At 36.7% G+C, this 27,937-nt stretch overlaps 1 protein-coding gene across 2 annotated transcripts in view; it reads right to left on the reverse strand.

The window, feature by feature from the left end:
- Window positions 1-18,162, reverse strand: part of LOC128868298 (extracellular sulfatase SULF-1 homolog) — a 283,028-nt gene extending 264,866 nt beyond the window's left edge. For both annotated transcript variants that reach the window (XM_054110223.1, XM_054110233.1), the window contains exons 1-2: window positions 18,034-18,162; window positions 8,732-9,306 (exon numbers count right to left, since the gene is read on the reverse strand). The gene's annotated coding sequence lies outside the window, so the exon portion shown is untranslated. The remainder of the gene's footprint in view (window positions 1-8,731; window positions 9,307-18,033) is intronic.
- Between the last annotated feature and the right edge of the window lie 9,775 nt (window positions 18,163-27,937).

Raw genomic sequence — 27,937 nt, forward strand, 5'->3', positions numbered from 1 at the left:
GATGGCCAATACTTCGAATAAAATATTTTGTACCGTTTTTTCACAATAAAGCCCAAAATCTTCGAAAAAAACCTTTAAAACTAATTAAACCTCCAATATATTTTATATAAAACTGCATACCCGAACTTTAAATTATGAAATAATTAAAGTATGAAATTTTGATGACAATTTTTTTAATTTTTTTTAATTTGCACAAACCGATTTTTGAGCTATAAAACTGCATAGCCGAACTTTTTCTAGATATTCTTTGACAATTTTGTAATTTTTTTTTAATTTGCACAAACCGATTTTTGAGCTATAAAACTGCATATCCAAATTTTTCTAGATATTCTGATTAAAAAGTGTGACATTTTGGTGAATTTTTTTTTTAACTTGAATTTATACGGTTTTAAATTTATGAAAATTAAAGGAGAAACAAATAAATCCTTAAAACTTGTTTATAAGTCCTGGTGGCCTATTTTTTAACGGCATATATTTTCAAGTGAGCTTATAAAACTTTTTATACAAGGCCAGGCAGCACCTAACCTATAGCAAAATGAATAGAGAAACGGATAAAGAAATGGACACAACTAATGGTAGCATTTTTATGCAGTAAACGTAGATCAGTAGCTCTCAAAAAAGACTAGTCTTTAAACAGTCCGGTTTACTGCACGGCGGAGAAATTTAGCAAACAATCGCAGACGCACGCCAAGCCATCCATCCATCCAAGTCAACCATTCTTCAAACATTCACACCCCAATATTAAGCAGCTATGGCAACGGCAGATTTATCGTCACTCAGTTCATCCACCCCTACCGCACACCCAGCCTGTCGCACTGCTGTCTGCTTTTGCGCCACCGGATTACTTGCATTTCGGCGACGTGGGAAAGTCGCTTGTCGCAATGACAAAAGCAATACTCAACCAGTAGGCATAAACCAGCAAGCGTTCCCGCGCTGCATGAGGTCGACTGAAAGCGAAATGTGGCAAGCGACAAACAACCGCGGCTCAGTGCAAAAGTGATGCCGTGCGATTAAATTAATTGGTAATGTCAGGCGTAAAATGTTCGCAATAAGCACCGCATTACGCTTTTGCCGCATAATGTAAACGTAATTATGTATGCAGTTATTAACGAGGGGGGAAGGGGGGAGACAATGACGACGAGGCTAATTGCAGTAATATTGAAAATCTCGTTGATGGAGGCTGCGAAAATGGGTGGTCGTGGTATTTATTATGGCGGTAAAGCTATGCTTACTAAATGGCGCTTACTAGCCGCGCAAATATTTTGACGCGACCACACGCACACACATATAATATTTTGACTTTTTGACCTTTCAAATCGTAGCCTAATGTGACATAACATCCACCAGCACTTTACTAGCGAAAGCGAAAATTTTACTAAAATTGTCGTGGTGTTGGTCAGTGCTAGTCACACAATATGGCGTCAACAGCTATACGAATGTATGTGTGTATGTACTCATGTATTTACGCGTATGACCTCCGCAGCAAGAACTGAATTCAATTAAAAGTTAAAAAGTGCCACGGCTTTAAATATTTTTGTTGATCATTTTCAAAAAGTTTACTGCCATTTCGAAAACACTTTTAGGTTACACTTTTTTGGGCTAATTGGCTTATGTAATGCGGTCAAGGCGGCTAATGGAAAAACAATATTATGCGTAGGTGTTGCGAAGAAACTTTTGCAGTGCTATGAATTGGGCAATAAAGAACGAATTAGAATGTTGGCAACACATCGGTGTCTATTTTGAAAAAATTTGCTTTTTTTTACTAATATGTGACCAAACAAGACAAAAATATTTTTAAAAAATTATTTATTTCTTCATTAACATCTATTTTGTCCCCTTCAAAGTAATCTCCATGAGATATTATGCACTTGTGCCAACGTTTTTTCCAGTCTTCGAAGCAATCCAAAAATCATTTTTTTTTTATCTTGTTCAGCTCCTCCTTCGAGGCCGTCTTTATCTCGTCAATCGTAGCGTAGCGTCGTCCTTTCGTGGGCCACTTCAGTTTCGGGAACAAGAAAAAGTCACAGGGGGTCAGATCTGGAGAATACGGTGGCTGTGGCATCATTAGTGTGTTGTTGTTGGCCATAAAAGTCGCGCACAAGTAACGATGTGTGAGCAGGGGCGTTATCGTGATGCAAGAGCCAATTTTTATTCTTCCACAAATCCGGGCGTTTCTGGCGGATTGCTTCGCGCAAATTGTGCATAATCTGCAGGTAATATTCCTTATTGACCGTTTTACCCGGTGGCAAGAACTTATGATACACAACGCCCCTGAAATCGAAAAAAACGGTAAGCAAAACTTTTACATTCGACCGAACTTGGCGCGCTTTTTTCGGTCTTGGTTCGTGCGGTAGCTTCCATTAAGATGATTGAACTTTAGTTTTCACATCATAACCATGAACCATGATTCGTCACCAGTTGTGACCTTCTGGAGCAAATTAGCAAATTTGGATCGTCGCGGACAGAGTCCAACATCTCATTAGCAATGTTCATGAGATGCTGCTTTTGGTCGAAATTAAGCAGTTTTGGTACGAATTTTGCGGCGACCCGTCTCATGCCCAAATCATTGAAAAAAATCTAATGGCACGAGCCAATCCATATGTCTCAGCAACTTTTTAACGCTGATTCGACGATTGGCCAATACCATTTTCTTCACTTCATCAATTTTTTCGTCTGTTGTTGAAGTGGTCGGGCGTCCCGCACGCTTTTCATCATTCACATCTTCTCGACCTTCTGAGAGCATTTTGTACCACCGATAAACGTTGCTTTGGTTCAAAGTAGCTTCTCCGTATGACACAGTCAACATTCGGAACTTAATTTCGTTTGCCTCACAAAATTTGATACAGATTCTTTGATCCATCTTTTTGAATAGATAAAAATCGAAGACGAGCCGAAACACTTGCAAGCAAATCAGCTGTCAACAATTAACTGAACATTCTAAATGGCCAAACTCGTCGGCATGAGTGAGAGACATGAGTACCAACTTGTCGCCACAAAAAAATCGAAATTCGAATATACTACGTAACCTGCGAAAATTCAAAATTCGCGCGTCGTATGACAGCTTGTGCGGGACCTTCACTTGAAAAGTAGGGTACTCTACAGGATATATACAAAATTCGATTATATTTTCTGAAATCAGTGGCATTTACATGGTGTCCTGCTGAAATATCCACCATTACTAAGACATCTTTTAATAGTTCTTGGATCAACACTTCTTCCGGATGTTTCGACGATATGTTGGACCAATTTCGGAGCACTAAAATTCGGGTTTTTGTCGACTTCTCTTAAAATGGAGCTCACATCTCTTCTGGACAGCTTCTTTGGGCGGCCAGTTCGGTTTTATTTTCATATGAATTAGTCTCTTCGTAGATTTTAACCATCATTTGTACCATTACGAAATATTTATTTTCTTTTCTGTGGATAAACATCAATTTTCTTTAATCACCAGTTATTTTTGTTCGGGCTCATACAATAATTTCATCCACTTGAAAGACCAGCGACAAACCACAAAATAAACAGTCACGTGCACATAATAAAAGCAACGACGATTTATCAATGCTTGCGTTGCTTGAGTGCACCAAAACAGACTTTTGTCATACCGCTTTTTTGTTGTTTTGTTTGATTATCTTCTTATAAAGCAAGTGAAATAGTTTAATTTTTGTGAATAAGGATAAATTCTGAAACAAAGCTACATCAGCAGTTTTTTCAATTAGTGTATATCTTCTGGGATATAAGAAAATATGCTGCTGTATGTAGACTTACAAATTTGCTTACATTTTTACCTTAAAATTTAAATAATTCCCTTAAGTTTTAAAGCAATACTGCAAAAATTTTGCACAGCACTGATTTTTGATATAATTTCAGCTATTTATCTTTAAGATCCGATCACTTTAAAAAATATCTCTCATGATATATTAAAAACTTAATGCCGACTGCGTCATTTGTTGTGATTTTCATACCTAATAGAAAATTCTGTTGAAATTATTTTGTGAAGTTGGGCTCTATTGAATTATTTGACACAATATCGTTCGAATATTTAATATTTCTAATTTTTTTTAGATACATCGCTACATTTATTTCTTAAAACTCATCGTTTCAATGATGTACTAATAACAAAAAAATTTAAGTCCATAAAAACTTAAAGTTCTGCAAGACCTGCAAGCTTTGATAAATTTGGTTAAAGCAGGCACTACTATCACACCACTGTGTACGTTCTGAAAAGCTTTAGAATCTGAAAGAATTCTGAATTTTTAAAAAAGAGTTCACACATTTTTTTGCACGTATGCAAACTTTTTTTATATTTTTAATTCAAGTCAAACAGGTGCGTACAATTAGCTAAATTATAGCTTTGAATTATGGTTGGGAATTAATTTCTAAATATAACCAGATGATTTAGCACTCGCTTCAAAAAATGTATATGTGAACATATTTACATACACATACAAATGTATGTTTTAAGACACGGAGTGTATAACTCATATGAAGAACTAATTAGAACAATCGTCGAGTGAGGTGTAAGCGTCATGTACGTTTAAAAAACTTTAATTTATTGCAGTTGAAAGGATCATATATAAATATATAAAGGGTATTTCTAAAGTGACGCCTAGATTAATTGGAATTATTTCAATAGAAATGCTCACGTAATTCAACAACAACAATACCTAGATGATGATAGTACATAATTTCTAGACGGTACCGGATTTTGTATGTCTCTTTTAATATTTGTCCATAAATAAATGTGCAATTTTCCACGATTCCTTAAAATTATTGAAACTTATTATGAAAATGGTCGATCTTTGAGAAGAACATATCGCAAAATTCGTGATTATTTTGGTAGAAACAAACATCCGAACAAGTCGACAATTCAAAGGTTGGTGAAAAATTTCAAGAAAATGATTCTGTATGAGATAGAAAAAGTACTGACGGACCAAAAACTGAACATTCCGTTGAGAATATGACTGCTGTAGCGCAAAGTGTTGCCGAAAAACCTTCAACATCGATATCTGGACGTTCTCAACAAGTAGGCATTCATGAAACGGCTGCTCGGCGGATTTTACCTGTAGTCCTGGTGGCCATGGTGGACATTTAAATAAGCATCGCCCTGGACACGCGAGACATATGGAATAACATGGAGACTAAACGGATGGCTCGAAGCTCTGGACTATGTCGATGGCTCCTGCTTAATGAGGCACACCTTCAGCGTCACACAGCCATGGCGGACATTTAAATAAGCATCGCCCTGGACACGCGAGACATATGGAATAACATGGAGACTAAACGGATGGCTCGAAGCTCTGGACTATGTCGATGGCTCCTGCTTAATGAGGCACACCTTCAGCGTCACACAGCGGCGAAAGTAGGTGTGAAGATAAACATCGGTAAAACCAAGATTCAAGATTGACGATATAGACCACAAAAGTCCGTAGTAATACCAGTTTCCAAAAACACTCGTCCAATAACGTCGTGTTAAACATAGTTCGTGATACATGTTTTGGCGAATTTTAATAAATAGTTTAAATTTTTGCCAGCAATATCCTTTAGAGATGAAAAGTTTACCGATCTCAGGCAGTTGTAACGAGTGCTGCTTAGAGCAGGACAGTGGCAAAGTAGCTGTTCTAACGTCCCATTTTCTTTTTCTCATAAGTTACACGCGCAGATATGGAGTGAGACAACGTCCCGTCAATACTCCAAACAATATTTTACATTGCTTCCTTTGGGAGTGATAAAATACAGTTGGTTGTTTTCGTGTTGCAAGTTCGTTGCATTATTTTAGCAGTCCTGTGGGAGGTCGAGACTTCTCACATAGGCTGTGCTTCCAGAGTTAGTTCCTCGTCTAGTTCCGTCTTCAAAACTGGGAGTGAGTTATATATGTGCGACGTACTCATCCTATGAATGCGGATGCGTGCCTTAGCAAGCTCGTCAACTCTCTCATTTCCATTAATTTCGCAAATTGTAACCTGCCTATGCTCTCATAGCCCGTCCATTTTGGATCTACAGTGTTTCACGCCTACCGAACTAGTCATTACAGCCATTATTGCTTTAATAGCAGCTTCTCTATCGATGAATATGTTTGTGCAAGTGTCGAGAGAAGTGAATTCCAATGTGAAGTTCTCAGTTTGAAATATATTGCAATAATTAAGAAACCTGAGAGACTTTTGGATAATCACACGAAACACCAAGATAAAAATTCTCAATTCGAATGTCAAGTCAGTTCTACTGTATAGCTGCTCGTCTAAATCGCTGCCTATGGGCAATGCTTCGTGTTTTCTGGCTCAAAACCATACGAAACAGCAACCTGTGGATTAGCACCAACCAAAGTCCAATACAAACGGAAGTACTGAAAAGGAAAAGCTGTTGGACGGACACGTTCTTAGAAGAGAATCAAGTGACTTCACACGCAATGCTATTGATTCGAATCCATATTAAAACCGACAAAGAGGTAGAGCCTCGCTCACCTAGAGGAGGAGTTTAGAAACAGATTTAAAGAGAAGCAAAAAAAGCAGGAACGAGCTGAGAAAGATTTCTTCTGCTAGAGTCGAATGGACGAAGATTGTTGTGGTCTTTTGCTGTATTGCGAGACTATAGGAAATTATGCATTTATATATATATATAAAGGGTGATCAGATTGAAGGTACTTTTTCCAATACGGTTTTTGAGAGATCTCGCGTGACTACTCTCAAACCAAAGACATACTTCTTCCCGTATTCATTAACTTTTCATCATGGAAAGACTTACGCCTCAAAAACGTTTACAATTCGTACAATTTTATTACGAAAATCGACGCTCTGTGAAAAGGATTCATCGAGCGCCAACTTATGGTGTTCAGTGATGAGGCTCATTTTTGGCTTAATGGCTACGTCAATAAGCACAATTGCCATATTTGGGCTGAAAAGCAACCCGCAGCAATTAAAGAACAATCATTAAATCCATTACACGATTTGAAATTAATCGTTCGTTGCGGCCTATGGGCTGGAGCAATCATCGGCCCCTATTTCTTCAAAGACGAGGTTGGCGTCAATGTAACAGTGAATAGCGAACGCTATCGCGCCATGATAAACGACTTTTTGATGCTAGAAATTGAAACCTGTGATCTCCACAACACTTGGTTCCAACAAGATGGCGATACTTCCCATACAGCTCGTGAAACAATGGATTTATTGCGTCTTCGTTTCAGTGAGCAGCTTATCTTTCGTCTCGGTCCAGTGGATTGGCCACCAAATTGTGTGATGTCACACCTTTAGACTTTTGTGGAGGCATGTAAAATCTAAATGTTTCTGGATACGAGTAAATCAGTTTCGATTGAGGTATTGGAAGCCAACATTACTCAATTTATTCACGAGATACCGCCCAAAGCTCTCCAGCGAGTCATTCAAAATTGGTTTTTACGCATGGCCGAATTACGGCGCAGTTGTGGTCGACATTTGAAAGAGATTATGTCTAAAAATAGACGTCATGATATTATTTAATATAAAAATGAATGGCAAAATGTGTTGGTAGGCGCATAACTCAACAACGCATGGACCAATCTTAACAATTTTTTTTTAAATGTTCCTTGAAGTCCAAGGATGGATTTTACGGTGAGAAAAATTCGAATAATTTCCGGAAAACCCCTAAAATAGCTCTTTTCTTTTTCCGATGCAAATATTGCGCGTTCGTGTGTGTGTGCGTGTTCGCGTTGGAGGATCTAATGAGTTCACACAAAAGTGATAATATCGTGAACCCGACCAAATTGAAAAGTCAAAAAATTTAAGAGCTATAGATTTGATTGGCCTCGCAATATTCTTTCTTTTGTTTTAGTTTCAGAACGAGTTAAGGAATGATTTCATTCACAAATAATAAATAAAAATAGTTACGTAAACTCTGAGAATAATCATGCAGGGCTGAACAAATCCAAACATATTTTAAGAAGAACAAAAGACAAACATATTTTAAGAAGAACAGAAGATGAACATTATTAATTAATTTAGAAAACCCATGTTTCTCACATGGTCATTTGTATGTTGCCTGTTCCCGTGTTGGAAAACCATCAGATTTGTTTGTATATTCACCAGGTATCAAACAAAAAGCATTGTATATCATAAAGCACTTATATACGTTTTATTTTATTATTCTTTATTATATCGTTTATTAACCCTTTGTTAATAATAATAATAATAAATAATGAATCTCTATGTTTTGTCATTGAAGCACCCACTTTATAAATATTTGTCACCTTTAGGTTCCCACTATCGCTTTAGATTATTTTTCAATCTGGTTTGAACCTTAAGTTCCCCTCTTAGTTTGAAGCCCTCTTTCAAACATCCCAGTCGGGGTTTTGAGTGGGCCTCAAAAGGACAAAGTTCGTGGAAGCGAAGATACTTAGGTCACCCGAGCTGACACTTTTCTTTAATTCTCCTGAACAGAACCGTCACCATGATGATAGGGCGGTGTGTGAGGGTCAGCAGAGTAAAACCGTCTGAAGGTCGAAATATAAACTGCCACATTCAAAATCTATTTGACAGAACGAAGTCTATCGGGTCCGCTGGTATTGAATAAAATTAGTGAAATCTAAAAGGGTCTAAATTGTTGCTTGTTTTAATTTAAAACAACATCTAAGCGCGTCTTTTGAGAGACCCTTTGCGCTTCTTGTTTCAATTAAAATTTATGTGATTTCTAAAAGCCATAGGGGGCAAAAAAATATATTTTTTTAATTTATGTTTGTAAAACAATCGTTTATCATTTCAGCACTCACCCAAAGATTGATGACTGCTTCGGCTGCTGTTAAAGTTGAGTTTATGAAAATGCAGCTACTGCTGTAATATCAGTTTTGGCGCACCTCTCTAGTGGCTCTTGGCGATTTTCAAAAAATTCACACTTTATTATAATATTTAAATAATATTTTAATTTTTTTTTAATTTCTTTATTATTTTTTATTTTGCACAATTTTTTCATTTATTTTCCACTTTGAAATTTTCTATATTTCCCACTGACATACATAAATCACTTATTGCTCTTTATTAAACGGGACAATTTAATGCATATTGATGATGTCTTTCATCATATTTCTTTATTAAATGCTTTATTGCTTCTGTTTGAAAATTATTTATAATTTTACATACAACAAACACTTCGCTTGACGGCAGAATTTCGCTAAGTGACGTTCACAAGTTGCACACACACAAACATATGTACATTTTTACTATGCGCATACATATGTACATATGTAAAGTTTTATAATTTATATTTATTGACGTCGAATTTTTAATCAGCTGCGGTATCACAACACCTATTGAACACACTTGAGTTTTTGAGTATTTAATTAAGTGCCTGTAAATAATAAATTGGTTAGTTATCAATTCATAGATGGAATGCATTAGAAAGTCAAAGGTTGCCAACAAATCAGTAGTGAACTTCTAAAAATCTGAATAAATATGACTTACGACTAGTTTTGGCTATGAATAATAAATTCTTGGCTTGTAATTTTTCGAAAACAATTGATGAACTCAACAAATACGGGGCAGTCAATGGCGTAAAGCTGCTGCTTTGACAAATTTCATACTTCAAATTTCACTGAACAAATTTCTTGGAAAATTGTATGTAAATAAATATATGTATATGTATGTATGTATGTTGCATTGTGTGATTACACAACTCACAGTTGAAGCTTGACGGACACTAAATTCTAAGAAAAATGACTATGTAATCACATTTAACAAAGTGGTCGGGAGCACCTACTTTAGAAGGCTGATAATAATATAAGTGCGGGCATTTTCGACTTTCTAGCAAATTTACATACTTACAGTGAAACTTCGCGTACGCCATGCAATAAAAAAAATTGTATAGCACTGAGTAGTTATTAGACGTGTTTGATAGTTACAAAGTGCAATAATACAAAGTGTGAAGTTTCCTTATTTTCAGTTTTGAAAATATTTTTCTTTATTAATATTTTTTTTATTTTTCTAAAGGGATTCAATTTAGTGCTATCGTATTTTTAATTGAAATAAAACAACGAAAATTCAAGTTGATTGGGCAATCTTTATTATTTTTGTGTATTTTTTATTCAGACATTTATTTTTTAGACATAATCCCTTCCAAATGTCGGCCGCAACTACGCCGTAATTTGGCCATGCGTAAAAACCAATTTTGAATGACTCGCTGGAGGACTTCGGTCGGTATCTCGTGAATAAATTTAGTAATGTTGACTTCCAATACCTCAATCGAAGCTGGTTTATCCACAAACATTTAGACTTTACATGCCTCCACAAAAGTCTAAAGGTGTGACATCACACAATTTGGTGGCCAATCCACTGGACCGAGGCGAAAGATAAACTGCTCACCGAAGCGACGACGCAATAAATCCATTGTTTCACGGGCTGTAATGCAAGTAGCGGCGTCTTGTTGGAACCAAGTGTTGTGGAGATCATGGGCTTCAATTTTCGGCATAGTCGGCATCAAAAAGTCGTTTATCATGGCGCGATATCGTTCGCTATTCAATGTTACATTGACGCAAGCCTCATCTTTGAAGAAATAGGGGCCGATAATTCCTCCAGCCCAAAGGCCGCATCAAATGTTTGCTTTCAATGGCTGTAATGACTGTTCTTGGATGGGTTCGGGTTGCTCTTCAGCCCAAATACAGTAATTTTGTTGTAGCCATTATGCCAAAAAATAGCCTAATCGCTGAAAAAAATTCTGGTCACAAAATGCGGATCTTTGGAATTTTTTGAAGAGCCCAACGACTGAAATTATCACGCTTTGGAAAATCTGCCGGCTTCAAATCTTGGACTAGTTGTATTTTATATGCTTTCAAACCAAGATCTTTGCGCAAAATCGCCCAAGTAGTGTCATAAGATAGCCCATGTTGTTTCGAGATGATTCCACCTCATCCTCCAGACAGCTTCCGCAGAAAGGACTTGAAGCAATACCAAGTCTCACCGCATGGACACCTAATGGGCAATGTGCGGTAAGGAAGCCAACCAAATTCAAAAGCTGCGGCTTTTTTAACCTTAAAAGTTGCCTCGACGCCCCTGATCTACCCGTGGCCAGAAAGATCTCGTAACTTTGCTTGTTTGCGTACTAGCCCAGCGCTCGCTGAGTTGACGCGAGGCCCATCTTTCGAATAGTAGATCACAGGCTCTCAAGGTAACCCCAATCCTCTCTTTCTGCGATGAAACCGTCTCCCCTATCTAGCCAGCTCAAGAGCCCAGAAATTTCACTCTGCCGCTATGACCGGGAACCCAGATGAGCCTAATATCGAAGTATTCGGACGCACTTGAGAGAGAAGTCAGACATTCCCCGACTAATTTCGAATGCACGAACAACAAGTCCAAGACCCTAATTGCCTACTACAGTGGTATGGAAGCCTAGATTTAGACTTGATGGGGAATTTCTCGCGGAATACTCCCCCATCAACTCTTCCGTCCAACTACAAGCCATGCCTTGTCTCCAAATGCTGCACCCCACGCATTCATCCCTTGAGGGAATATGAATGGAAAAAGTACCGCTCGAACCCAGCAAGTGTGTACATTGATCCGACGTAGGTTTTGCGCTGAAACATTTTCCTACAGTAGTGGGCTCAAATTCTTTTCCCACCTCAAATATTTATATTACTAGGAAATTTGCAAAATGTCTCACTGGACTAATTATCTCCTTAAAAAGATCTAAATGGCTTAAGCAACCTAGTTAGGGTATGGATATCAAATGCAGGTATCAGAATGGACCTTAGGGCCACCGAGTGTCCTGTCTTAGACAAGTAACCTGGCTAACCTAACCAAACTCAACTCAACACATTTCGAACTCATCTTTCACAGCGTATTTGTTTTGAGCTCGCGGGCATTTTAATATTAAATGTTCGAAATAGTGTTCATTCATGTCATTTGCCCCCTTTTGTTATTGCATTCTTATTGAAACATGGCAACAAGGTTGTGCACCTAGTCAATATCGAGGCAATTAAATTGGCGTCGACGTCTAAAATTTAGATATACTTACATACTCTAAACGTAAACAAACGAATAACAGTTTAAATACAATTTCCAGCAAACACGCAATAGAAACAGTTGACAATTCCCTCAAACCCTAAATCTACTTTGGTGGAAACGTATTATTAGCCACCATGGCAGACTCATTTCGTTCAATCGCAATGCATGTTAGTTTACAGCTTTATGTTAACACTTGCTGTTAAACGTTTAACAGCTCTGGAAAATCAGCTTATGTATACAGACGGGTAAAAAAATAAGTACACACGTAGAGCAGCTACTACAACTTCAGATAAAAATTATAACATTTTCATTTGTTTAGACTTCCATGAAGACTGATTGCAGCTCTTTAACCACCAATGGTTGACTAATTTCGTTTGATCGCAATACATGTTAGCTTACAGCTTTATGTTAAACCTGAATGGCGCTTTAACAGCACTGTGAACAAATTTGAACTAAATCAAGGCAGCTGAGCAAAGCATTAGCTTCAAATTTCAATAACTCGACTTTATCATTTCAGCCATGCCACTTTTGGTGTAACTGCTATCAATTGTGAAAAATGACGATATTGCATTTCTGAAAAAGGATTTTCTCTAAATTGTGATGTGATATCAAATTTCTGCGACCGGGCTGAACAATTCGGCGGATCAAAATGCACATAAAACAACTAACATTTATTTCGTCAAAAAAGCAATGTTGCATAGTATTAACCAAAAAGCAAATATTTTAAATCCAATAAATTTTCATTTTATTTTTTAAATTTAGCAGCCAAATTTGTGCGATGCGCCGCCAAAACTTCCAAGTCTCAGGAAATGTGCGCCTATTATTAACATTATATTATTATAGTTTACTTAAGCGCCGAGTTAGGTTAATGATTTCCATTTATTTCTATCGATTGCATTTTGCCTCAATTGAGTCCAGGCAAAATCATTGCGGGTTATTTCGTCGTGAAAGCTGCGTCGCCAGGATTCTCTTGATCTACTCCTGCGACTATACCCTTATAAATTACACTCAAAACCCATCGTTAGCATTTTTTGGGCGGGTTTTCTGAGAGTGTAACCAATCCATGCCCATTTACTCTTACGGATTTCGACGTCAATTGTAACTTAATTGCACCTTCTGTGCAATTCAGCTTCGCTATAAAGTTTTCTAGCCACCATGCTTGTATGCCTATTTGAATCTATAAAGGCCTTTTTTCTTGCCATTTACCATATTCCGATTAGAATTATGACATTTAAAAACCACCATATTGCAAAAACGAAATACATGTAAATGTTGTTGATGCTCTAGTGGCTTCACCTTGTATAGATTCGCTTTGATATACGCATTCAGTACGGGCGTCGAAAATGTTTTCCCAGAATTTTTTTTATTTATAGACATATGTATGTGCAAATGTATGCATGAAAAATATATTCAAATCAATCCACGGACGGTTACCCGCCACGAACGGCTAGTTTGTGAGATTTCCAAAGCACAAAAAGTTATATTTCGTCCCCTTAGTATTAAAATAGCCTATACATTTTTTGATGTTTTGAGAAAATGAATTTCAAACTTTTTGTCGAAAGTAGTTCTCACTCAAATCTCGTTATGTCTGTAAATATTTATTATTTTTTGACTGACGTTTTGACCCACTTTGTGGAACTAGAATTTGACAAAATTTTGACCACATATAAAATCGACGATGGAGAATCCAAAAATTCAATAAAAAAATAATATTCTATGAGCACATAGGCTATTGTTATACTAAGGGGACGATTTATTGTTTGGAAAAGAAAAGTTTGTTTGTTGAGTAAGCGGCGTTTGACCCACTACATTTTACAGATATTATTTGACCGAAAATCAGTCAGGCCTTTGGCTACTGAGATATATTTGTATTAAGCGAGGTGTTCATTGCGACCAATAGACTTTTTTTAGGTGATCTATAGTTAACTACATTCGGGTTTAGTGACTTGGATAAAAGTGGTGGGAACACTAAAAAAAATACTTCAAAACCGTTTCAATTTTCTTGAGTGATCAATAATAGCAGACTGTATGTAGATAAGTACATACATACATATACAGTGCACTCGCGATAACTCGAACTAATTAAAACAGGCGCTGTTCGATTTATCGAATTTGTTCGACTTATCAATTGAGTGTGCTATGTTAAAAAAACAGTCATCGATATCGATTTTTCGATCGATTATTGAAAATGGAAGCCAGTAGAAAATTTCTGTAGTATAGTTTCGTTATACGAATTACATTTTGGTCCATTGGCTGGATCAATGGTGTCACATTCGGCGGCATAAACATAGTTAAAATTAAACCATCCTCGGACTTTAATTCGATTTCGTTGGGATGTGATGGGGCATTATCAATTAGAAGAAGAGCCTTCTCAGGTAGTCCCCCATCTTTCAAATATTTTCTTACCTAAATATTAAAGTCATTTAACTTGGTTAAAAAAATTGTTTTAATGAATCTGGAATTTACCTGCGGCACGAACGAATTATGAAACCAGTCTTTGAAAATCGCCGAAGTCATCCAGGCTGATTTGGAATTTTTGTACTCCACCGGACAGTTAAAATTTTTGAAAACACGAGGATTTCTTGCTTTGTCAATAACGAGAAGTTTAAGCTTATGGTTGCCGGTAGCGTTAGTGCAAGCCATAAATTGTCTTATCTTTCTTTTTTATAAGACTTATGGTGGACTTGGCTACCCCATATTCCTTCGCTAGAGAAGTAACACTACGTCCACGTTTAATTTTGTTAAGGACTTCAGCCCTCTCTTTTAATGTTAAACACTTCAACCTTTTACGATCCATTACTCACGTGCACTGATATACTACAAATGACAAATTTAAAGCAAATTGGTCAATGCAAGATGTTGTTCCCAGAAAACTAACAGGATATTAACGCCGAAATATTCATATGGACAATACACTAGTATACATATAATTTATATACATATACTATTACATATGTATCTATGTCCAAATTGTACATGTTTGAAAAGAATGTGTGTACAAATAAATTTGTTTTTTTGTTCGAGTTATAGCGCTTTTTTATTGTTCGAGTTACAAAGAAGTCAATAGGGGAAAAAATGTGTTCGAGTTAGCACGTCGTTCGACTTAGCGGCTATTCGAGTTACCGCGAGTGCACTGTATATGTAATACTCGGACGGACATGAGAGACTCTCAACTTTAAGGTTTTTGTGCATTGTGAGGGTTATTTATTTTTCAATTATTAATATTATATAAAGCGGAAAAAACAAATCAAAAACGGCACTAATACCAAATGCCGAAATATTTGTATTCGCCTCCTAAATGTATGCTTTCTTGATATTGAATTGACACCCAAGCAAAAATTAAGGTACTTTTTTTTTTATTTTATAATAAATTTACATAACAATAAAATTACAAAATAAACTTACAAACTAAACAACGAAGCACCAGCATCAGAAGCTTTCGGCTGCGAAAGTAAATTTATATTTTTAATACGAGTATAAAGACAATGGTAAGGTCGTTCCCACGGCAGTGGGTTCTACGTTACCGGAACGACCCGGATTTATATCCGGCCAAGGACTGTCATTTCTGCAGCATTCCTCATATATATGTCGAATGTTTATGCTGCTACAACAACAACAACAACAACATGGGGGGTTTGGGGGGTGGGTAAATTATACCCGTACATTTTTAACCAAAAACTTAAAATTTGTTTCCAAAAAAAATTGGATTAATGCATATATTTTATTTCAATGTTTGATAAATTTCAAAACTTGAGGGAGCATTTTTCAAAGATGACCAAAGAAAATTTAATTTGTATGGATATATGTTTAGAATATTTTTTTTTTTTAATTTATAAAAATATTGAAACAAATATTTCCTTCAGAAAACTCAATACCAAAATTCTCAATATAGAGCAAATTTCAAAATAATTGAATTTTTTCAGTTTACTTCTTCTTTAACTCACGCCCACGACAATAACCAAATACTTTGATCACTTGACATGGAATCGCTCATTATGAAAAATTTAAGACATTGCATTTGCTATTTCTTACGAAACACCATCAAACTAAATGAAATGAAAAGACTGTAAGAAAATCACCATAAGGAAGGCACGAGCAGAGTTCATAAAATACTCGCTTGCACGAGTTCAGCTATGAAGGCACATAACATAACTCACAAATATGCACTTGCGCGCCGAATTTACTGATTTATCTATCATACAAACAAACACATGCGATAGTTATAATATCAATGTGTGTTGCAGCCTTAATTTTTAATTTACATATCACAACAATGACTGTTTATTCTACGATTTCCATGGCGATTTGTACGCTTTGCGATTTTATGCGCAAATTAAAGCAAGGCGAAATGGACGCGAATCAGCAGTAAAAAACTCGTAGATATGAATTTATGATGCGAACATAAGAGTCAACAACGGGGGCGCAATGCATTATTGCTTACAGCTGAAACGCATTGATAATTGAAAATTGTATGGGCACACTGCCGCTGCCAATTGCTGGTGTGGTGGGATAGGACGCTTCATGAGAACAACATACATACATACGGCATACGCACGTACTGCGGCCGTTGTAAGCGAATAGTGCACGCCCCTCGGCATACACTTCTGTTATGGAAAAAAAGGTCCTCAGCAAAGACCATCTCTACCGGTACACAATAGCATATAATATGAGGTTCTTCACTTTTTAGATGCAAATCACGGTTGGAGCAAAACCACGGCCTAAATCAGTCATGGTTGAAGATTATGCACCGCGTTATTTTTATTAACTTTTTAGGTGTGTATGAATGTAGTGGTTGCCAGCGCATTGCGAGTTTGACTAAAGAGGCGCGTGCGCATGCGTGTCTGGCGCATATTCTTTATTCGAACATTAATCTCGCTTCCTTTTTTTATTCACACCAATTCGCCACACAAGCGGAAAGTACAACAATAGCGTGTGATAAAAGGCGCTGAACCCTAAAAAATGAAAATAATAATTAAATTCTTTTAACGCCGATGAGGAACCACATCGAATCGAAATTACGCACGACTTCCTCCAAAAAAAAATTACAAAAAGTGGTGGTTAGTGTAGAGCAATTGCAGCAACGCGTTGACGTTGGCGTTAAATTGGGTTGACTCAAGAGCTGTGCGGGCAGTGTTGTTCGGCGCGTTTGTATCTGTTAATTGAAGTTGAAGCTTTCCAACGATACTTGAGCTGATAATAAAATGACAATTCTCAAACCGATCAGCTATATAAATAACGCGAGTGACTACATCGTCGATCGCTACCAGCGCGCTGATAGCTGACTCAAGCGGTAATGACTTTGAAAGCAACACGGGCGCACAAATACGCGTACACCTACATATGTATATCGGTATATACAGGCACTCATTTTTTAATCTTCCGCGTTATAAAGTAGTGCACGCGTTAGGATATTATAAAATGGAATCCTAAAATAGTTGAAAGTGGGAACGCGTGCATTTTTTTTTTTGTGCACTTGAAGCACACATTGAAAAAGCGTGAGCTCCGCCAGCCTAGTTGTTTAATTGCGTTCTGCGCTATCCATAGACGTACAACATTCAATGTCATCCTACTCACCGTCATGCCTACAGGCGCGCTATGCCGGCTATGAAGCTCGCCTCTGCCGCGCGGTGTGCTGAAAAAGCGCTTAAAATGCGAAAAAAACGTTCAAACATTCAACTAAAATACCAGCAATAAAAAGGAAAAACGTCACGCACGATATAAAACTACGAAAAGAAACAACGCCACTCTAGCCGCGACTACAACAAACTTATCAATACGCAGCGCGTTCATGATGCAGCCAACGCATCAGCCGCTCCGCACACACTCACAACGATAACCTGTGTTTTGTTGCTCTTTTTTCAGCGGCGCGCTGATACAAACAAAACTGCGCTGCCGCATTCAAGCAGTCAGCGCTAAGCGGCCAGCGGCCAACGCAATCGAGGTGAGTGCCGCTACCAAACAAATCACCAAAATTGTAACACTACCACGCGCACTCACTTTGCCGGCACAAAAACACGCAAACCGTAGAACAAACAAAAAAATATTTGTATGTATTAATGATAACTTTTTTTTACACTACCTATTTCGAATGCTGAAAGTTAAACTTCTTTCTAGTCACAAACAAAAAAACGCACAATTCACACGCATTCACATGAAACACCTTCTTAACGTTTCAGAGCGCGAAACACCACCGACTATATGCAGCAGCAAAAGACGACTAAACGTCAATGGGCTGCTGGCTGTAGTTGAAAGCGAACTACTGCGGCCAACAGTTCAAATTGAAGTTAAAAGGAATACACAGATACGCAGCCAACAACACATCCATACACACAGCAGCGTAAGTACAAGCGGTGGCCAGCTGGCTGCTCAAAGATACTTGTGTATGTTGTAATACATCAGTATAATTGCGGAAAGAGCAGACCAAAAAACGAGCATTTGCGGAGTATCTTTTGGATACAACATAGCCCAGCAGTGGAAAATGGTGGGTTCGCCAAGCGAATTTTTGTTTTATTTATTTATTTTTCTAATACCTATGAAAAGGAAAGATTTCCAATTAAGTAATATCGTAGATTGGCTCTGGCTAAATTGAATTCAATTTGCTAAAGACGCACAGATTTTATAATAATAGTGTAGCGTGCAACAACCAGGGCACAATAAGGACATATTCAAATAGACGAATTAACTGAGGCAATTAAATTTGGTGTTCATCATCATCGTCATTGCGAGCTGGACTGGACAACCCTGGTCGGGCCTTCGCTGGCTGCAGCATATGCATCCAATTGTCGCGGTTTGGTGCCTGCGCTTCCATGCCCGAAATCACAAAAAACCTGTGCGACTTCATCTACACCGTCAATCCTTGTGAGCGGCGGGCGGCCCCTTCTTCTCTGGCTGTGTCATTTTCCAAAGAGTATTTATTGGGGTGGGTAATCGGTATTAGCCCCGTCATATGTAACCTTTGAAGCCTGGTATTGTTCAGAACACAAGAGCTTAAGAAGCTTTTCGCAAAGAAATTTTCAAAACTTAATTTTTAAACAAGAAACTTTTAATTAAAGCTACATTTTTTTTTTAATTTCAACACTTGTCACGAACTGGAGGCCACTGTAGCTGGCCAGGATTATGTTTCTCACTGTGAATGTGAAAAATGAAATGATAAGAATTGTTTTTTCTAATAGCCGCCACTGCTATAAAGCACAACTATAAATATCCAAATGCATTTCTGGCAAAAAAAACCCAATATTTGAGAAAAGACATTTTAAATGTTTTGATGGGGATTTGAATGATTTCAAATTTTTTTTTTTTTTTTTTAAAGCTTACATGATAATAAAATTATAAGTAAACTCAAGCAAACGCAGCGCTTTTCGGCTGGCTGGTGATGTGTGTTGGATCAGATACAACGGAGTAGGTCGGTGTCCTTCAGAAATTTGTAAAATTTTTTTATGTTTTCTTTAGTGGCATTTTTTAAAAGTAGAATAGGATCTGTGTTGCTGAAGTGTTGATGCCTCTGAGAAGCAAGTTCTGGGCAGGATACCAGTAGATAATGCACACTGACTGTGGCTTGGCAGAAGGGGCAGGGGTTGGATGTATTACCCTGTAATAGGTGTACGCTAGTAATTATGGTGTGCCCAATACGGAGTCGTGTGTATGGGGTAATGTGTATGTGGTGCGTACCGATGATGGATAGCCAGGTTTTGTACGTTTGGGGTTAATGTTCGAATAATGGTGTTTATAATACGACCATTCACGAAGTAACTTAGTTTGCCTCTGTTCATGAATAAGTCGGTATATGTCGCTAGGTAGGATGACTTCTGATGTGACTGTTGGTGTAATGGAAATGTCCTTGGCAATTGTATCTGTCAGTGTGTTATCCTGGATGCCGGAGTGCCCAGGTATCCACATAATTTTGATGCTACTCCGATGGGTAATTAGTATGTTTTCAATACTGTCGATGATTTTGCTTGATTTTTTGTGGTTTTTGATGGCTTGGAAGCAAGACAAACTATCGGAGCAAAAAATTTGGCTTTAAAATTATTTCCAAAATCAACCTAGATCTCAGTTTTTCACCATTTCCAAAAACAAACATAATATTTGCCGCTCTCAATAATTACAACGAAATTGCGTTGAGAGTATGGATCAATAACTTTGTCTCATTTAAACTTAATTTCGCGCTAAAAGGAATAAATAGTCAATATTAAACTTCAAAGTAGTACTAAACTTTTTTTTGCTTGTTTGCAAATGCATGATTAATCATCATAATAATATGATTTGCATGATTACGTATTCTAGAATTGAATACAAAAATGTTAAAAGACCAAATACTGAACTGTTAAAATTTGCTTAAGGGGGAACGCCACTGTGGGGGTCAAAAAATAGTAGATTTTTGGGATTTTTTTTTTTTGAAGTAGGAATGATTGTTCGAGGATCCGACAAAAGGCAATTTATTATGCATGTATTAAACTATGTTGAAATCAAAAAAACAACAATTTTATTAATCTACACAATAGTGGCTATCGTTGTACGTAGCCGTTTTTTTTTTTGTTGTTTTTTTACAAAATAGTATGTAATTTTCACCATTTTTTTGATTTTCAACAGGCCCAAAAAAATAGTTATTTTCAAAATTTTGAAAATGGGCTACCTACAACGATAGCCAATGGGATAACAAAAATTTTGAAAAAAAGAAAATTTAAATCGGTTCATTAGTCTTCGAGAAATCGTTGCCACCGTATCAAAAAAAGTCGTTTCGAGAAAAACGCGTTTGAAATAAAGCATCGTAACATAACGGGGCCGAACCGACGGGCGCTCACTTAAGTGCACATATAATCGGGAATAAAGCGAATTTCGCTTTAAATTTTTTACCACATTTTCTTGAGTAGTTATACTAACAATTTATGCAAAAAAAAGCGATATTTTTGAATTTTCACAGTGGCGTTCCCCCTTAACTAAAGTTTACGTCAAAGGAATTTTATAATAAATTGCATGAAATGTTTTCAAAAGCATTTAAATTTCAAAGCATAAAAAACTGAAAAACTCAATTTCTTATAGTTAACATTTATATATACCATAGAATTGGAAAAGCTATTATTTTGGTAAAAAAAGGCCGAGTACTGGCTAACCTTGCTAAAATGCTTCATAAAAAATATCGGTTCAATTGGTCTTATTCCGCATATATGTCTTTATAAGATAAACTGCGATCACAATTATTGATTAATATAAAATATAACTCTTTTTTTGCATTAACGGCTTAAAAAAAAGTTAAAAAATTTTCGAGTCCGCCATTATGAATCTCTTTTCGGTTTTTAAGCATCATAGTTCATGTCAAAGCGGCAATTCTACTACTAACTAATAGCTTTTTTCCTGTTTCAGAACCTCCAAATAGTAATTAACAGGGTCAACTTCAGGCCGCATATATAATTAAATTTTTATTTTTTTGTTATAATATTTGATGTCAATATGTAAAATGCTTAAATCAATAAAAAAAATTTAAGACGTTCTGGAAAATTCTTGAAAATTCTTAAAAACTCCTAAGAATTAAGTGAAAATGTTAGCACTAACCCCTCAAAGCCTTTATAGCGAATTGCTAAAAAAAATTCGCACCTGGGATATGTAATTTTGTATGCTTCTTGTTCTCTCAACAAAAACTCTCTCAAACACAAATGTCACTAACACTTTGAAGAATAGACCGGCGAACAGGTTTGATTAGACCTAATCGTGATGCCGGTATGCAAGCTTAGTGTCCATATCCTTCCGTGTTAATGTAAAATTGTTATAGCAATGCTCAAAACTAGTTCACTGCTGAAATAATGCTGTTGGGTGTATGGGTGTGGGGAGGCATACACAACGAGTGTAAGAGGTCAAAAAAGTATCAACATTACAACAATTGCAGAATTTTTGTGACATACCATAAAACTGTTTTCGTATTACATATCTGCATAGCATTCGGTTTAGGGGCAGGAGTGCTTGGAAAGTTTTTGAATAGTGTTCAAAATTACAAATATATGTATATATTAAGGGTAAGTTTCCTAAAAGCCACCAATATTTAAAAATACCTTGTTCAAACCAAACTTTTTCTGAAAAATACTCATTGATTTATTGATGATAGTTTAAAAGATAAAATTCAATTGAAAAATTATATTATTTAAATATTGTTTTTCGAAATAAAGTGAATTTAAAAATATGCGAGAAAGGTTAAAAATAGTGAAATGTTAAAAAAGTAGGCTCAAAAGGGCCCCGTTAAGAGAGCAAAACGAAAGTTAGTTCTCGTTGATTTTGAAGCTCAGATTTTAATAAGGTAATAAAATGATATATATATTTCTTTTTTTTTTGTTTGAGGGATTTTCAAATTGGAAAGCCTCCAAAAGTGAAATATATTTAAAAATTTACAGGCGTTTTAAATAAAATGCAGATGTAGAAATTTTAATTATTTCAGAAGTAAATTGGAATAATAGCCACAAATCTTGTGAAAAGTGCTAGCAGATGGTTTATGGTGTCTTTTTTTCATATGCAGCTGTGTCCAAAATTATAGTAGTGCAGCACCTCACAATATTCATATTCATTTTTCTATATGTTAATCGTTACAAACTAAACTGGTTTTCATGTATTTCTAAGAAAAGCATACAAAGCAGAGAATAGTGAAAAGATACCGTTTGTTTTCCATTGGTTTGTGTAATTTTTTGATGACTTTTGCGAAATGCACCGAAAAGGGGATGTTCATAATTGTAGTACTGGTTACATTAAAGGAAAAACAAAACTGAATAACTACATTCAAAAATGATTTTTTTAGTTCTTCATACTCAATACAGTCTAATATTTAGTTGTATAGCCTTTATTTTTAATAACAGCTTAGTATCAGCGGGGCATGGAATGGATAAGGTCTTGACAACGCTTCAAAGGGATTTGAGACCATTCTTAATGAACCACTTGCCAAAGCTCAGCTTTGTTTGAAGCGTTTGCAGCTGCCATAACCCGCTTAACTCTCACCATAAGTTTTCGATAGGATTAAGATCTAGGGACTGACGTGGCCATAGCATAAGATCGTTCTTTTCGGATGCAAACCAATCTTTCGCAAGCTTGCTCGTATGTTTCGGATCGTTGTCCTGTTGAAATGATCATTTTATAGGCGGGCCGCCGTAGCCAAATGGGTTGGTGCATGATTACCATTCGGAATTCACAGAGAGAACGTTGGTTCACATCTCGGTGAAACACCAAAATTAAGAAAAACATTTTTCTAATAGCGGTCGCTCCTCGGCAGGCAATGGCAAACCTCCGAGTGTATTTCTGCCATGAAAAAGCTCCTCATAAAATATCTGTCGCTCGGAGTCGGTTTGAAACTGTAGATCCCTCCATTTGTGGAACAACATCAAGACGCACACCACAAATAGGAGGAGGAGCTCGGCCAAACACCCAAAAAGGGAGTACGCGCCAATTATATATACAGTGCACTCGCGGTAACTCGAATAGCCGCTAAGTCGAACGACGTGCTAACTCGAACACATTTTTTCCCCTATTGACTTCTTTGTAACTCGAACAAAAAAACAAATTTATTTGTACACACATTCTTTTCAAACATGTACATTTTGTACATAGATACATATGTAATAGTATATGTATATAAATTATATGTATACTAGTGTATTGTCCATATGAATATTTCGGGGTTAATATCCCGTTAGTTTTCTGGGAACAACATCTTGCATTGACCAAATTGCTTTAAATTTGTCATTTGTAGTATATCAGTGCACGTGAGTAATGGATCGTAAAAGGTTGAAGTGTTTAACATTAAAAGAGAGGGCTGAAGTCCTTAACAAAATTAAACGTGGACGTAGTGTTACTTCTCTAGCGAAGGAATATGGGGTAGCCAAGTCCACCATAAGTCTTATAAAAAAGAAAGATAAGGCAATTTATGGCTTGCACTAACGCTACCGGCAACCATAAGCTTAAACTTCTCGTTATTGACAAAGCAAGAAATCCTCGTGTTTTCAAAAATTTTAACTGTCCGGTGGAGTACAAAAATTCCAAATCAGCCTGGATGACTTCGGCGATTTTCAAAGACTGGTTTCATAATTCGTTCGTGCCGCAGGTAAAATCTAGATTCATTAAAACAATTTTTTTAACCAAGTTAAATGACTTTAATATTTAGGTAAGAAAAAATTTGAAAGATGGGGATTACCTGAGAAGGCTCTTCTTCTAATTGATAATGCCCCATCACATCCCAACGAAATCGAATTAAAGTCCGAGGATGGTTTAATTTTAACTATGTTTATGCCGCCGAATGTGACACCATTGATCCAGCCAATGGACCAAAATGTAATTCGTATAACGAAACTATACCACAGAAATTTTCTACTGGCTTCCATTTTCAACAATCGATCGAAAAATCGATATCGATGACTGTTTTTTTAACATAGCACACTCAATTGATAAGTCGAACAAATTCGATAAATCGAACAGCGCCTGTTTTAATTAGTTCGAGTTATCGCGAGTGCACTGTATATATATAGGCATTTCCATATGGTAGCATTGTAATGTCATTTAACATAGGGATAGGGCCAACGCCATTGCAAGCCCATATCATTATACTTAGATCACCATGCTTAACTGTCTTCTTCGTGTACCTGTGATTATATTCGGTGTTTAGTAGATGTAGTACATACATTCCACCAAATAAAACAATTTTGCTTTCGTCTGTCCACAATATGTTTCGCCACTTTTCTGCGGGCCAGACCAGATGAGCATTTGCAAACCTGAGTCGTCCTCCCACATTCTTCCTAGTCAAAAGGGGTACCTTTCTAGGACTTCTAGCATTTAGATTTTGCTCAATTAGACGATAACGGACTGTAAACGTCACTGACTGAACTCAATTAACTTTTCATAACTTTGGATGATGCTGTCGTCCTTATCTTGCTAAAGCGCACAATGCGTATACCTTCGACAGCGGCTGTTTGGCGTTTTCTATCCCTATTTTCTGGCTTTTTTTTATATAATGAATCGCATTAAATATATTTTCAATTTCCTTGTACGTTTTATATTTTCCTCTTAGGCTAACTATGAAATCTCTTTTCTCTGTACACCATGAGTTTTTGCACGAAGTCAGAAAATTAGTAAGGACTATTATTTATGTGTTATCGAGACATTTACTGGAAGCAATTCGTCATATAAGAAAGGATTTGTGGGAAAAGAACTCGTGGATTACCCAACTGTTAGATAGAAGGTTATGTTAGCGGCTAGGTAAAACTTAGCTTAAGAAACTTAAGACCCAATAAACTGTTGATTTTTAAATTTCGTCCTTGCGTAAATTGAGAGCTATCTGAGATTTTATAATTCTTTGTGCGCTGGGACACCATTTGCTTCTAGTACAATACAATTGTGTTTACATAACGGCATTCGATTTAGATTCATTTCAGATTTGCACATCGACCTCATGGTCTTTTTTGCCCTCTACTCATCACAGAATCTCATTCAAAACCAGTTCCCTTATTAAACTTATGATAGATCTGGGTTGGATTGAGTGTACGTGCCAGTCTTCTGGCTACCAATTACCAAAATGTCTCAACCTTCTTCGCGCTATGGCGATGCATTCAAGGAGAAGGTGCATTGAAGTATCCTGAGATTGGTCGCAGAAACGACAAGAGTCAGTGGTGGGCCATCCCATGTGCAGATGACTGCGCAGTCTGTAATGGCCTGTGAGAATGCACGTGCTGATGAGTTTTTTAAACCACTTTTGGTTGTTCCCTCCCAGTAAAGAGTTCGTCTAGAGTGTCCCCATAGTTTGGTGCCAGCTAACCTCCCTTAGCCTTAGCTCTTAACTCCTAAGCTTCTCCTTGATGGTGTGTTGTCCCATAGCAAGGAAGGGTTCGGGTCCTATTAATGACGGGGCCACAGTCTCTCATGCTAATGCATCTGCCACTTGGCTCCCTGATGGCAAACATAAGCATACAAATACCGAAAGTAAGCTTCTGTCGTCTGTCATGTGTCACCTGTCACCTGGGGCTTGGCGCTCATATTACTCTCTGTTTAAAATATTTAAAATAGTCGAAAATGGTCAATAACCATACCCATTTGCCATAAACGGTATTTTCCAAAAAAAGTAAAAGAAAACGTGACATCTCTGATATAAATGAAGCAAGTGTGCGTGTAATTCTTAAGAAAAAAGTCTATAATTTTGTATATCGACTTTGCTTTAAATCGACTAAGTTTCAACAAAAAAAACAATTATTTTCTAATATATGTACATATGTACATGAGTTTTAACATTCGTACGAGCAATCACTTTCTATATCAAACATGTTGCATTCTCTGACGCAACTTGTTGTCAGACCAAGCAACACATCCGCAACAAATGTTTAGTCTCATTGACATACTTACATATGTATATATGTAGAAAATAATTATTACCTTTCAGTAATGTTGCCATATGCCTTACGAAAATCTTGCTTATTCCATGTGAGAAAAGAACAAAAGCAAAAATGCAACCTTTCCACAAATTCTACTCGTATATTGACTAAAATAAATGTTAATATATTTTGACCATCTTGTGTGCATAGTTAAATAAAAATCAACTGGACAACGTTCACTCTCATTTTTGTATCGAGTAGAAAATGTTGCACTTTTGCCGGTTAGAGTGCAACATTTAGGCAATCTTGGTACAGGGCAGAACAAATGCAACATTATTATGAGCAAAGAAAATGCTAGTCAAATTAATTCAAACATAACGAATTATAATTTTGAATTTTTTTTTCTATCATAGATGACTAGATGCGAAACTCTTTCTCGTGAGAGCGCTGCAAATATGCATTTTTTATAACATTCGTCAGTAGTGCCACACCGGAAGAAACTTTGATTGGATATTTTTAAAAAAAAAAAGGGAATTTTTAGTTTCCACACCGCTATTGAGGTTAGTATATAGTGCGCGGTTGCCCAATAGCCTTATATCACCCGTATACACCTACATATAATAAAAATGAGCACAATCAGCATAAAATACAAAAATAAGATAAAAAATCAAAAATATTTAAATGGAATTATTCAAAATTGATATACAAATGCTATATAATAATAATAAAGTAATGGACTCGAAAAGTATAAATAAATACATAAATCATTGCAATTTTTTAATATAAAAATAAATCTAAAACAGATAACCTTTAAGTTTTTATTACCTAAAAATAGTTATGTATGTTTGTAATAGGTCTATTTATAAGTTCGTGCGGTTTTACAACAGATGGCGTAACTTGATTATTATTCCATCGATCCACATTTCCAAACATTCATTGGAGAGCTACTGTCGTAAGGCACAAACGTCAGTATAAGTTTTTTATTTGAAGCGTAAACAACAATATTTTTACCACACTTGAAAATGTCGAATTTCGTGCCAAATAATGTGTTTTTGCGGGGAATTCTTCTTCATTATTTTAATATGAAGAAAAAAGCAGCCGAAAGTCATCGTATCTTGGTGGAAGTTTATGGTGAGCATGCTCTATCTGAGCGAACGTGCCAGAAGTGGTTTGCACGCTTTAAAAGTGGTGATTTTGGCTTGGAAGACGAAGAACGCGAGGGTGCGCCGCCAAAGTTCATGGATACCGAATTGGAGGAATTGCTCGATCAAGATCCGGCTCAAACGCAAGAAGAGGTTGCAAAAACTTTGGGAGTTGATCAATCAACCATTTCCAAACGTTTAAAAGCCATGGGAATGATCCGAAAGGTAGGCCATTGGGTGCCGTATGAATTGAAGCCAAGAGACGTTGAACGCCGTTTTATGGCATGCGAACAACTGCTTCAACGGCACAAAAGAAAGGGTTTTTTGCATCGAATTGTGACTGGCGATGAAAAGTGGGTCCATTACGACAATCCAAAACGTCGGGCAACGTATGGATACCCTGGCCATGCTTCAACATCGACGTCGGCGCAGAATATTCATGGCCTGAAGGTTATGCTGTGTATCTGGTGGGACCAGCTGGGTGTTGTGTATTATGAGCTACTGAAACCGAATG

This window comes from Anastrepha ludens, chromosome 2 (assembly GCF_028408465.1).
Source record: "Anastrepha ludens isolate Willacy chromosome 2, idAnaLude1.1, whole genome shotgun sequence".
In the NCBI taxonomy this organism is placed as follows: Eukaryota; Metazoa; Arthropoda; class Insecta; order Diptera; family Tephritidae; genus Anastrepha; species Anastrepha ludens.